This window comes from Camellia sinensis, chromosome 14 (assembly GCF_055761805.1).
Source record: "Camellia sinensis isolate YWXY chromosome 14, ASM5576180v1, whole genome shotgun sequence".
NCBI lineage: Eukaryota > Viridiplantae > Streptophyta > Magnoliopsida > Ericales > Theaceae > Camellia > Camellia sinensis.
This window is the reverse complement of record NC_138974.1, coordinates 145,122,108-145,133,255: the sequence shown is the minus strand read 5'-3', so window position 1 is coordinate 145,133,255 and position 11,148 is coordinate 145,122,108.

Sequence of the window (11,148 nt, the reverse complement as noted above, 5' to 3'; positions counted from 1 at the left end):
CTCGCAACAAGCTACCAAAGGAAAGCACAGGCAACTCGTTCGCACGCCAAAGCCAACCAAATGGCAATTTAACCGAGGGACATGCATTTCGCAAGGCAACTTGTACAATTACCCGAGGGACAAGGCATGCTTGCCAAGGCCGTGGCATGACATGCTGCTGGCCAAGGCCGGGGCATGCCATGCTGCTGGACGAGGCCGTGGCAAGGCATGCTGATGGCCGAGGCCGTGGCAAGGCATGCTGATGGCCGAGGCCGTGGCGTGGCATGCCATGCTGCTGGACGAGGCCGTGGCAAGGCATGCTGCTGGCCAAGGCGTTGGCATGGCATGCTGCTGCTGACCAAGGCTTGGGCTTGCCATGCTGCTGGCAAAGGCCGCGGCATGGCATTCTGCCGGCCAAGGCCGCGGCATGGCATGCTGCCGGCCAAGGCTTTGGCATGCCATGTTGCTGGCCAAGGCCGTGGCATGGCATGCTGCTGGCCAAGGCCGTGGCATGACATGCTGGCCAAGGCCGGGGCATGGCAAGCTGCTGGCCAAGGTCGTGGCAAGGCACGCTGCTGGACAAGGCCGGGGCATGGCACGCTGCTGGCCATGGCCGTGGCATGACAAGCTTGCCAAGGCCGGGGCATGGCGTGCTGCTGGCCAAGGCTTTGGCATGCCATGTTGCTGGCCAAGGCTGTGGCATGGCATGCTGCTGGCCAAGGCCGTGGCATGACATGCTGGCCAAGGCCGGGGCATGGCATGCTGCTGGCCAAGGCCGTGGCATGGCATGCTGCTGGCCAAGGCCGTGGCATGACATGCTTGCCAAGGCTTGGGCATGGCATGCTGCTGGCCAAGGCTTTGGCATGCCATGCTGCTGGCCAAGGCCGTGGCATGACATGCTTGCCAAGGCCAGGGCATGGCATGCTGCTGGCCAAGGCTGTGGCATGGCATGCTGCTGGCCAAGGCCGTGGCATGACATGCTGGCCAAGGCCGGGGCATGGCATGCTGCTGGCCAAGGCCGTGGCATGGCATGCTGCTGGCCAAGGCCGTGGCATGACATGCTTGCCAAGGCCCAGGGCATGGCATGCTGCTGGCCAAGGCTTTGGCATGCCATGTTGCTGACCGAGGCTGTGGCATGGCATGCTGGCCTAGGCCAACGTGCCACCGCCACCACCGCGGGCCGCCACTCGACGCATCCCGTGCTTGGCTATGTAGTTTCGATGCCACAAGCCAATGCCACAAGCCAAGCGATGGCATGTGCCAAGCGCCCGCCTAGGCATAGGCGTGGCCTGTGGCCTGGCCATGCTGGCCAGCCTTAAGGGAGGTGCCCCCCCCTTATAATAGCCTGTTAAGCCCTTTTCAATCTGGCAGGAGGAAACACCAAGCATGTTCGAGGAGTCATAATGGGGTTTTTTTAAAAAGTAATGGTTTTTTGCCAAAACTTTCAACATGAAAGTTGTATGAAATAATTTAATACACCATAAAAAAAATTATAAAAAAATATTTGGCCACCGGAATATTTTATTTTAATTTATTTCAATTTTAATACTTAAAAAATAATAAAAATTACTAAAAATACTCAAAAAATTCTACAAAAATTCCAACAATTATAAGATGAGGCACTAGTAATTATAGTAATTTTTTTAATTATTTTTTTTATTTTTTATTTATTTTATTATAATTTTTATGAGTAAATAAATAATTAAAAAGCCCGACGAACGTGCAAAAACTCTTAGAGAAACCGAGCATGCGGCTGGCCTTGGCCTTGGCATGGCATGCCACTGGCTTTGGCTGGGCTGCGTTGGCCTTGGCATGGAATGTTGCTGGCTTCGGATGGGCTGCCTTGGCCTTGGCCATGGCCTTGGCATGGCATGCTGCTGGCCTTGGCCGTGGCATGGCATGCTGCTGGCCTTGGCCTTGGCACGGCATGCTGCTGTCCTTGGCCTTGGCATGGCATGCTTCTGGCTTTGGCTGGGCTACCTTGGCCGTGGCATGGCATGCTGCTGGCCTTGGCCTTGGCATGGCATGCTGCTGGCTTTGGCTGGGCTGCCTTGGCCGTGGCATGGCATGCTGCTGGCCTTGGCCTTGGCATGGCATGCTGCTGGCTTTGGCTGGGCTGCCTTGGCCGTGGCATGGCATGCTGCTGGCCTTGGCCTTGGCATGGCATGCTGCTGGCTTTGGCTGGGCTGCCTTGGCCGTGGCATGGCATGCTGCTGGCCTTGGCCTTGGCATGGCATGCTGCTGGCTTGGGCTGGGCTGCCTTGGCCGTGGCATGGGATGCTGCTGGGCTGCCTTGGCCGTGGCATGGCATGCTGCTGGCCTTGGCCTTGGCATGGCATGCTGCTTGCATTGGCTGGGCTGCCTTGGCCGTGGCATGGCATGCTGCTGGCCTCGGCCTTGGCATGGCATGCTGCTGGCTTTGGCTGGCCTGCCTTGGCCGTGCCATGGCATGCTGCTGGCCTTGGCCTTGGCATGGCATGCTGCTGGCTTTGGCTGGGCTGCCTTGGCCGTGGCATGGCATGCTGCTGGCCTTGGCCTTGGCATGGCATGCTGCTGGCTTTGGCTGGCCTGCCTTGGCCGTGGCATGGCATGCTGCTGGCCATGGCCATGGCATGGCATGCTGCTGGCTTGGGCTGGGCTGCCTTGGCCGTGGCATGGCATGCTGCTGGCCTAGGCCTTGGCATGGCATGCTGCTGGCTTTGGCGGGCCTGCCTTGGCCGTGGCATGGCATGCTGCTGGCCTTGGCCTTGGCATGGCTTGCTGCTGGCATTGGCTGGTCTGCCTTGGCCGTGGCATGGCATGCTGCGGGCCTTGGCCTTGGCATGGCATGCTGCTGGCTTTGGCTGGGCTGCCTTGGCCGTGGCATGGCATGCTGCTGGCCTTGGCCTTGGCATGGCTTGCTGCTGGCATTGGCTGGGCTGCCTTCGCCGTGGCATCGCATGCTGCTGGCCTTGGCCTTGGCATGGCATGCTGCTGGCTTTGGCTGGATTGCCTTGGCCGTGGCATGGCATGCTGCTGGCCTTGGCCTTGGCATGGCATGCTGCTGGCTTTGGCTGGCCTGCCTTGGCCTTGGCATGGCATGCTGCTGGCCTTGGCCTTGGCATGGCATGCTGCTGGCTTTGGCTGGGCTGCCTTGGCCGTGGAATGGCAAGCTGCTGGCCTTGGCCTTGGCATGGCATGCTGCTGGCTTTGGCTGGGCTGCCTTGGCCGTGGCATGGCATGCTGCTGGCCTTGGTATTGGCATGGCATGCTGCTGGCTTTGGCTGGCCTGCCTTGGCCGTGGCATGGCATGCTGCTGGCCTTGGCCATGGCATGGCATGCTGCTGGCTTGGGCTGGGCTGCCTTGGCCGTGGCATGGCATGCTGCTGGCCTAGGCCTTGGCATGGCATGCTGCTGGCCTAGGCCTTGGCATGGCATGCTGCTGGCTTTGGCTGGCCTGCCTTGGCCGTGGCATGGCATGCTGCTGGCCTTGGCCTTGGCATGGCTTGCTGCTGGCATTGGCTGGGCTGCCTTGGCCGTGGCATCGCATGCTGCTGGCCTTGGCCTTGGCATGGCATGCTGCGGGCTTTGGCTGGGCTGCCTTGGCCGTGGCATGGCATGCTGCTGGCCTTGGCCTTGGCATGGCATGCTGCTGGCTTTGGCTGGCCTGCCTTGGCCGTGGCATGGCATGCTGCTGGCCTTGGCCTTGGCATGGCATGCTGCTGGCTTTGGCTGGCCTGCCTTGGCCGTGACATGGCATGCGGCTGGCCTTGGCCTTGGCATGGCATGCTGCTGGCTTTGGCTGGCCTGCCTTGGCCGTGCCATGGCATGCTGCTGGCCTTGGCCTTGGCATGGCATGCTGCTGGCTTTGGCTGGGCTGCCTTGGCCCTGGCATGGCTGCTGCTGGCCTTGGCCTTGGCATGGCATGCTGCTGGCTTTGGCTGGCCTGCCTTGGCCGTGGCATGGCATGCTGCTGGCCTTGGCCTTGGCATGGCATGCTGCTGGCTTTGGCTGGCCTGCCTTGGCCGTGGCATGGCATGCGGCTGGCCTTGGCCTTGGCATGGCATGCTGCTGGCTTTGGCTGGCCTGCCTTGGCCGTGCCATGGCATGCTGCTGGCCTTGGCCTTGGCATGGCATGCTGCTGGCTTTGGCTGGGCTGCCTTGGCCGTGGCATGGCATGCTGCTGGCCTTGGCCTTGGCATGGCATGCTGCTGGCTTTGGCTGGCCTGCCTTGGCCGTGGCATGGCATGCTGCTGGCCTAGGCCATGGCATGGCATGCTGCTGGCTTGGGCTGGGCTGCCTTGGCCGTGGCATGGCATGCTGCTGGCCTAGGCCTTGGCATGGCATGCTGCTGGCTTTGGCTGGCCTGCCTTGGCCGTGGCATGGCATGCTGCTGGCCTTGGCCTTGGCATGGCTTGCTGCTGGCTTTGGCTGGGCTGCCTTGGCCGTGGCATGGCATGCTGCTGGCCTTGGCCTTGGCATGGCATGCTGCTGGCTTTGGCTGGCCTGCCTTGGCCGTGGCATGGCATGCTGCTGGCCTTGGCCATGGCATGGCATGCTGCTGGCTTGGGCTGGGCTGCCTTGGCCGTAGCATGGCATGCTGCTGGCCTTGGCCTTGGCATGGCTTGCTGCTGGCATTGGCTGGGCTGCCTTGGCCGTGGCATGGCATGCTGCTGGCCTTGGCCTTGGCATGGCATGCTGCTGGCCATGGCCTTGGCATGGCATGCTGCTGGCTTTGGCTGGCCTGCCTTGGCCGTGGCATGGCATGCTGCTGGCCTTGGCCTTGGCATGGCATGCTGCTGGCTTTGGCTGGCCTGCCTTGGCCGTGGCATGGCATGCTGCTGGCCTTCGCCATGGCATGGCATGCTGCTGGCTTGGGCTGGGCTGCCTTGGCCGTGGCATGGCATGCTGCTGGCCTTGGCCTTGGCATGGCATGCTGCTGGCTTTGGCTGGGCTGCCTTGGCCGTGGCATGGCATGCTGCTGGCCTTGGCCTTGGCATGGCAAGCTGCTGGCTTTGGCTGGGATGCCTTGGCCGTGCCATGGCATGCTGCTGGCCTTGGCCTTGGCCTTGGCATGGCATGCTGCTGGCTTTGGCTGGGCTGCCTTGGCCGTGGCATGGCATGCTGCTGGCCTTGGCCTTGGCATGGCATCCTGCTGGCTTTGGCTGGGCTGCCTTGGCCGTGGCATGGCATGCTGCTGGCCTTGGCCTTGGCATGGCATGCTGCTGGCTTTGGCTGGCCTGCCTTGGCCGTGGCATGGCATGCGGCTGGCCTTGGCCTTGGCATGGCATGCTGCTGGCTTTGGCTGGCCTGCCTTGGCCGTGCCATGGCATGCTGCTGGCCTTGGCCTTGGCATGGCATGCTGCTGGCTTTGGCTGGGCTGCCTTGGCCGTGGCATGGCATGCTGCTGGCCTTGGCCATGGCATGGCATGCTGCTGGCTTTGGCTGGCCTGCCTTGGCCGTGGCATGGCATGCTGCTGGCCTTGGCCTTGGCATGGCAAGCTGCTGGCTTTGGCTGGGCTACCTTGGCCGTGGCATGGCATGCTGCTGGCCTTGGCCTTGGCATGGCATGCTGCTGGCTTTGGCTGGGCTGCCTTGGCCGTGGCATGGCATGCTGCTGGCCTTGGCCATGGCATGGCATGCTGCTGGCTTTGGCTGGCCTGCCTTGGCCGTGACATGGCATGCTGCTGGCCTTGGCCTTGGCATGGCAAGCTGCTGGCTTTGGCTGGGCTGCCTTGGCCGTGGCATGGCATGCTGCTGGCCTAGGCCTTGGCATGGCATGCTGCTGGCTTTGGCTGGGCTGGCTTGGCCGTAGCATGCCATGCTGTTGGCCATGGCCTTGGGGCTGCTGTTCTTATCACTAGACGTGCGTTGCGTGCGAAGGCGTGCAAAGGCGTGCGCGACCATGCGCGCAACACGCGCACCGTGGTCAAAAGACCACGCGCGCGGTATTCGCACAGGCCACGCTGCCCACGCCGCGGGCATGCCAGGCCAGGCTGCCCTGGCCGGCTGCATGCCAGGCCGCCCAGGCCGTGCGCATGCCATGCCGTGCTGCCACGGCCGGCTGCATGCCAGGCCGCCCAGGCCGTGCGCATGCCATGCCGTGCTGCCCACGCCGCGGGCATGCCAGGCCGGCTGCATGCCAGGCCGCCCAGGCCGTGCGCATGCCATGCCGTGCTGCCCAGGCCGGCTGCATGCCAGGCCGCCCAGGCCGTGCGCATGCCATGCCGTGCTGCCCAGGCCGTGCTGCCCAGGCCGCGGGCATGCCAGGCCGGCTGCATGCCAGGCCGCCCAGGCCGTGCGCATGCCATGCCGTGCTGCCCATGCCGCGCGCATGCCAGGCCGCCCAAGGCCGCGCCCGAGCCGCCCAAGGCCGCGCCCAGGCCGCCCAAGGCCGCGCCCGAGCCGCCCAAGGCCGCGCCCAGGCCGCCCAAGGCCGCGCCCAGGCCGCGCAACGCCGCGGTCCAGGCCGCCCAAGGCCGCGGCCGAGCCGCCCAAGGCTGCAGCCCAGGCCGCGGTCGAGCCGCAGTGCATATAACCCAAGGCCGCAGCCCAGGCCGCGCCCAACATGGGGCGTACCTGACACTGCCTGGCCCTGGGCAAGGGAGGTGCCCCCCCCTTATAATAGGCTGTTAAGCCCTTTTCAATCTGGCAGGAGGAAACATCAAGCATGTTCGAGGAGTCATAATGGGGTTTTTTTAAAAAGTAATGGTTTTTTGCCAAAACTTTCAACATGAAAGTTGTAGGAAATAATTTAATACACCATAAAAAAAATTAAAAAAAATATTTTTTTACCGAAAATATTTTATTTTAATTTATTTCGATTTTAATACTTAAAAAATAATAAAAATTAATAAAAATGGTCAAAAAATTATGGAAAAATTCCAATAATTAAAGGATGATTCACTAATAATTATAGAAATTATTAAATTATTTTTTTCATTTTTTTTTTATTTTGATTTTTTTTGCCAAATAAGGGCTTTAAAAATTCGAAAAGCTCAAGAAAAATTGCAAAAAAATAGGGAATGACATTTAGAATTGATTGTAGTGCATTTTTAATTGTGTTGCACGGTTTGGGTAAGATTATAAAAGAATCATGTTCAAAAAGATCGATCAAGGCGGTGGCATGCCATGGCCTTGGCCTTGGCCTTTGCCCGCGGCCTTGGCCTTGGCCTTGGCCATGCCTTGCACAGGGACTTGGCCTTGCCCACTGCCTTGGCCTTGGCCTTGGCCTTTGCCCGCGGCCTTGGCCTTGGCCTTGGCCATGCCTTGCACAGGGACTTGGCCTTGCCCACTGCCTTGGCCTTGGCCTTTGCCCTTGGCCTTGGCCTTGGCCATGCCTTGCACAGGGACTTGGCCTTGCCCACTGCCTTGGCCTTGGCCTTGGCCATGGCATGGCATGCTCGCCGAGGCTGTGGCATGCCTTGCTCTGCTAGCCAAGGCCGCGGCGTGGCATGCTCGCCCAGCCCGTGGCATGCCATGCTCGCCCAGCCCGTGGCACGCCATGTTGGCCCAAGGCATTGGCATGGCATGCCGGCCAAGGCATGCTGGCCAACGCTGCACAAAGCGGTGCCATGGCATGGCATGCTGACCAAGACCGTGCCATGGCATGCTGGGCGAGGCCGTGGCATGGCATGCTGGCCGAGGCCGTGGCTTGCCATGCCGCCACGGCCGTGGCATGCCGGGCAACGGACCGGCATGGCCCAGCCCGTGGCACGCCATGTTGGCCCAAGGCATTGGCATGGCATGCCGGCCAAGGCATGCTGGCCAACGCCGCGGCACGGCGTGCTGGACAAGGCGGTGCCATGGCATGGCATGCTGACCAAGACAGTGCCATGGCATGCTGGCCGAGGCCGTGGCAAGGCATGCTGGCCGAGGCCGTGGCTTGCCATGCCGCCACGGCCGTGGCATGCTGGGCAACGGACCGGCACGGCATGCTGGCCGTAGCGGTGGCACGACATGCTGGCCAAGGCAGTGGCATGGCATGTTGGCCAAGGCTAAGGCATGGCACGCCGTGGCAAGGCACGCTGGCCAAGGCAGTCGCAAGCCATGCGGGCCGAGGCCGTGGCATGGCATGTTGGGCAACGACTTGGCAAGGCATGCGGGCCGAGCCCGTGGCATGGCTTCCGGGCAGAGGCCGTGGCATGGCACGCCGGCCGAGCCCGTGGCATGGCATGCGAGCCGAGGCCGTGGCATGGCATGGCATCCGGGCCGAGGCCGTGGCATGGCATGTTGGGCAACGCCGTGGCAAGGCATGCGGGCCGAGGCCGTGGCATGTCATGCGGGCCGAGGCCGTGGCATGGCATGCGGGCCGAGGCCATGGCATGGCATGTTGGGCGACGCCGTAGCAAGGCATGCGGGCCGAGGCCGTGGCTCGACATGTTGGCCCAGGCTAAGGCATGGCACGCCGGGCAACGCGGTGGCATGGCATGCTCGGCAACGCGGTGGCAAGGCATGCGGGCCGGGGCCGTGGCATGGGATGTTGGGCCGACGCCGTAGCAAGGCATGCGGGCCGAGGCCGTGGCAAGGCATGGCATGCGGGCCGAGGCCGTGGCATGGCATGTTGGGCAACGCCGTGGCAAGGCATGCGGGCCGAGGCCGTGGCATGTCATGCGGGCCGAGGCCGTGGCATGGCATGCGGGCCGAGGCCGTGGCATGGCATGTTGGGCGACGCCGTAGCAAGGCATGCGGGCCGAGGCCGTGGCTCGACATGTTGGCCCAGGCTAAGGCATGGCACGCCGGGCAACGCGGTGGCATGGCATGCTCGGCAACGCGGTGGCAAGGCATGCGGGCCGGGGCCGTGGCATGGGATGTTGGGCCGACGCCGTAGCAAGGCATGCGGGCCGAGGCCGTGGCAAGGCATGGCATGCGGGCCGAGGCCGTGGCATGGCATGTTGGGCAACGCCGTGGCAAGGCATGCGGGCCGAGGCCGTGGCATGTCATGCGGGCCGAGGCCGTGGCATGGCATGCGGGCCGAGGCCGTGGCATGGCATGTTGGGCGACGCCGTAGCAAGGCATGCGGGCCGAGGCCGTGGCTCGACATGTTGGCCCAGGCTAAGGCATGGCACGCCGGGCAACGCGGTGGCATGGCATGCTCGGCAACGCGGTGGCAAGGCATGCGGGCCGGGGCCGTGGCATGGGATGTTGGGCGACGCCGTAGCAAGGCATGCGGGCCGAGGCCGTGGCATGGCATGCGGGCCGAGGCCGTGGCATGGCATGTTGGGCGACGCCGTGGCATGGCATGCGGGCCGAGGCCGTGGCATGGCATGTTTGGCAACGCCGTGGCAAGACATGCGGGCCGTGGCATTGCATGGCATGCGGGCCGAGGCCGTGGCATGGCATGTTGGGCGACGCCGTAGCAAGGCATGCGGGCCGAGGCCGTGGCATGTCATGCGGGCCGTGGCCGTGGCATGGCGTGCGGGCCGAGGCCGTGGCATGTCATGCGGGCCGAGGCCGTGGCATGGCATGCGGGCCGAGGCCTTGGCATGGCATGCGGGCCGAGGCCGTGGCATGGCATGTTGGGCCACGCCGTAGCAAGGCATGCGGGCCGAGGCCGTGGCTCGACATGTTGGCCAAGGCAAAGGCATGGCACGCCGGGCAACGCGGTGGCATGGCATGCTGGGCAACGCGGTGGCAAGGCATGCGGGCCGAGGCCGTGGCATGGCATGGTGGGCAACGCCGTGGCAAGGCATGCGGGCCGAGGCCTTGGCATGGCATGCGGGCATGCGGGCCGAGGCCGTGGCATGTCATGCGGGCCGAGGCCGTGGCATGGCATGCGGGCCGAGGCCTTGGCTCGACATGTTGGCCAAGGCTAAGGCATGGCACGCCGGGCAACGCGGTGGCATGGCATGCTGGGCAACGCGGTGGCAAGGCATGCGGGCCTAGGCCGTGGCATGGCATGTTGGGCAACGCCGTAGCAAGGCATGCGGGCCGAGGCCGTGGCATGGCATGCGGGCCGAGGCCGTGGCATGGCATGCGGGCCGTGGCCGTGGCATGGCATGTTGGGCGACGCCGTGGCATGGCATGCGGGCCGAGGCCGTGGCATGGCATGTTGGGCGACGCCGTGGCAAGGCATGCGGGCCGAGGCCGTGGCATGTCATGCGGGCCGTGGCCGTGGCATGGCATGCGGGCCGAGGCCGTGTCATGGCATGTTTGGCAACGCCGTGGCAAGACATGCGGGCCGTGGCAAGGCATGGCATGCGGGCCGAGGCCGTGGCTCGACATGTTGGCCAAGGCTAAGGCATGGCACGCCGGGCAACGCGGTGGCATGGCATGCTGGGCAACGCGGTGGCAAGGCATGCGGGCCGAGGCCGCGGCATGGCATGGTGGGCCACGCCGTGGCAAGGCATGCGGGCCGAGGCCGTGGCATGGCATGCGGGCATGCGGGCCGAGGCCGTGGCATGTCATGCGGGCCGAGGCCGTGGCATGGCATGCGGGCCGAGGCCGTGGCATGGCATGCGGGCCGAGGCCTTGGCTCGACATGTTGGCCAAGGCTAAGGCATGGCACGCCGGGCAACGCGGTGGCATGGCATGCTGGGCAACGCGGTGGCAAGGCATGCGGGCCTAGGCCGTGGCATGGCATGTTGGGCAACGCCGTAGCAAGGCATGCGGGCCGAGGCCGTGGCATGGCATGCGGGCCGTGGCCATGGCATGGCATGTTGGGCGACGCCGTGGCATGGCATGCGGGCCGAGGCCGTGGCATGGCATGCGGGCCGAGGCCGTGGCATGGCATGTTGGGCGACGCCGTGGCAAGGCATGCGGGCCGAGGCCGTGGCATGTCATGCGGGCCGTGGCCGTGGCATGGCATGCGGGCCGACGCCGTGTCATGGCATGTTTGGCAACGCCGTGGCAAGACATGCAGGCCGTGGCAAGGCATGGCATGCGGGCCGAGGCCGTGGCTCGACATGTTGGCCAAGGCTAAGGCATGGCACGCCGGGCAACGCGGTGGCATGGCATGCTGGGCAACGCGGTGGCAAGGCATGCGGGCCGAGGCCGTGGCATGGCATGGTGGGCAACGCCGTGGCAAGGCATGCGGGCCGAGGCCGTGGCATGGCATGCGGGCCGAGGCCGTGGCATGGCATGCGGGCTGAGGCCGTGGCATGGCATGTTGGGCGACGCCGTCGCAAGGCATGCGGGCCGAGGCTGTGGCTCGACATGTTGGCCAAGGCTAAGGCATGGCACGCCGGGCAA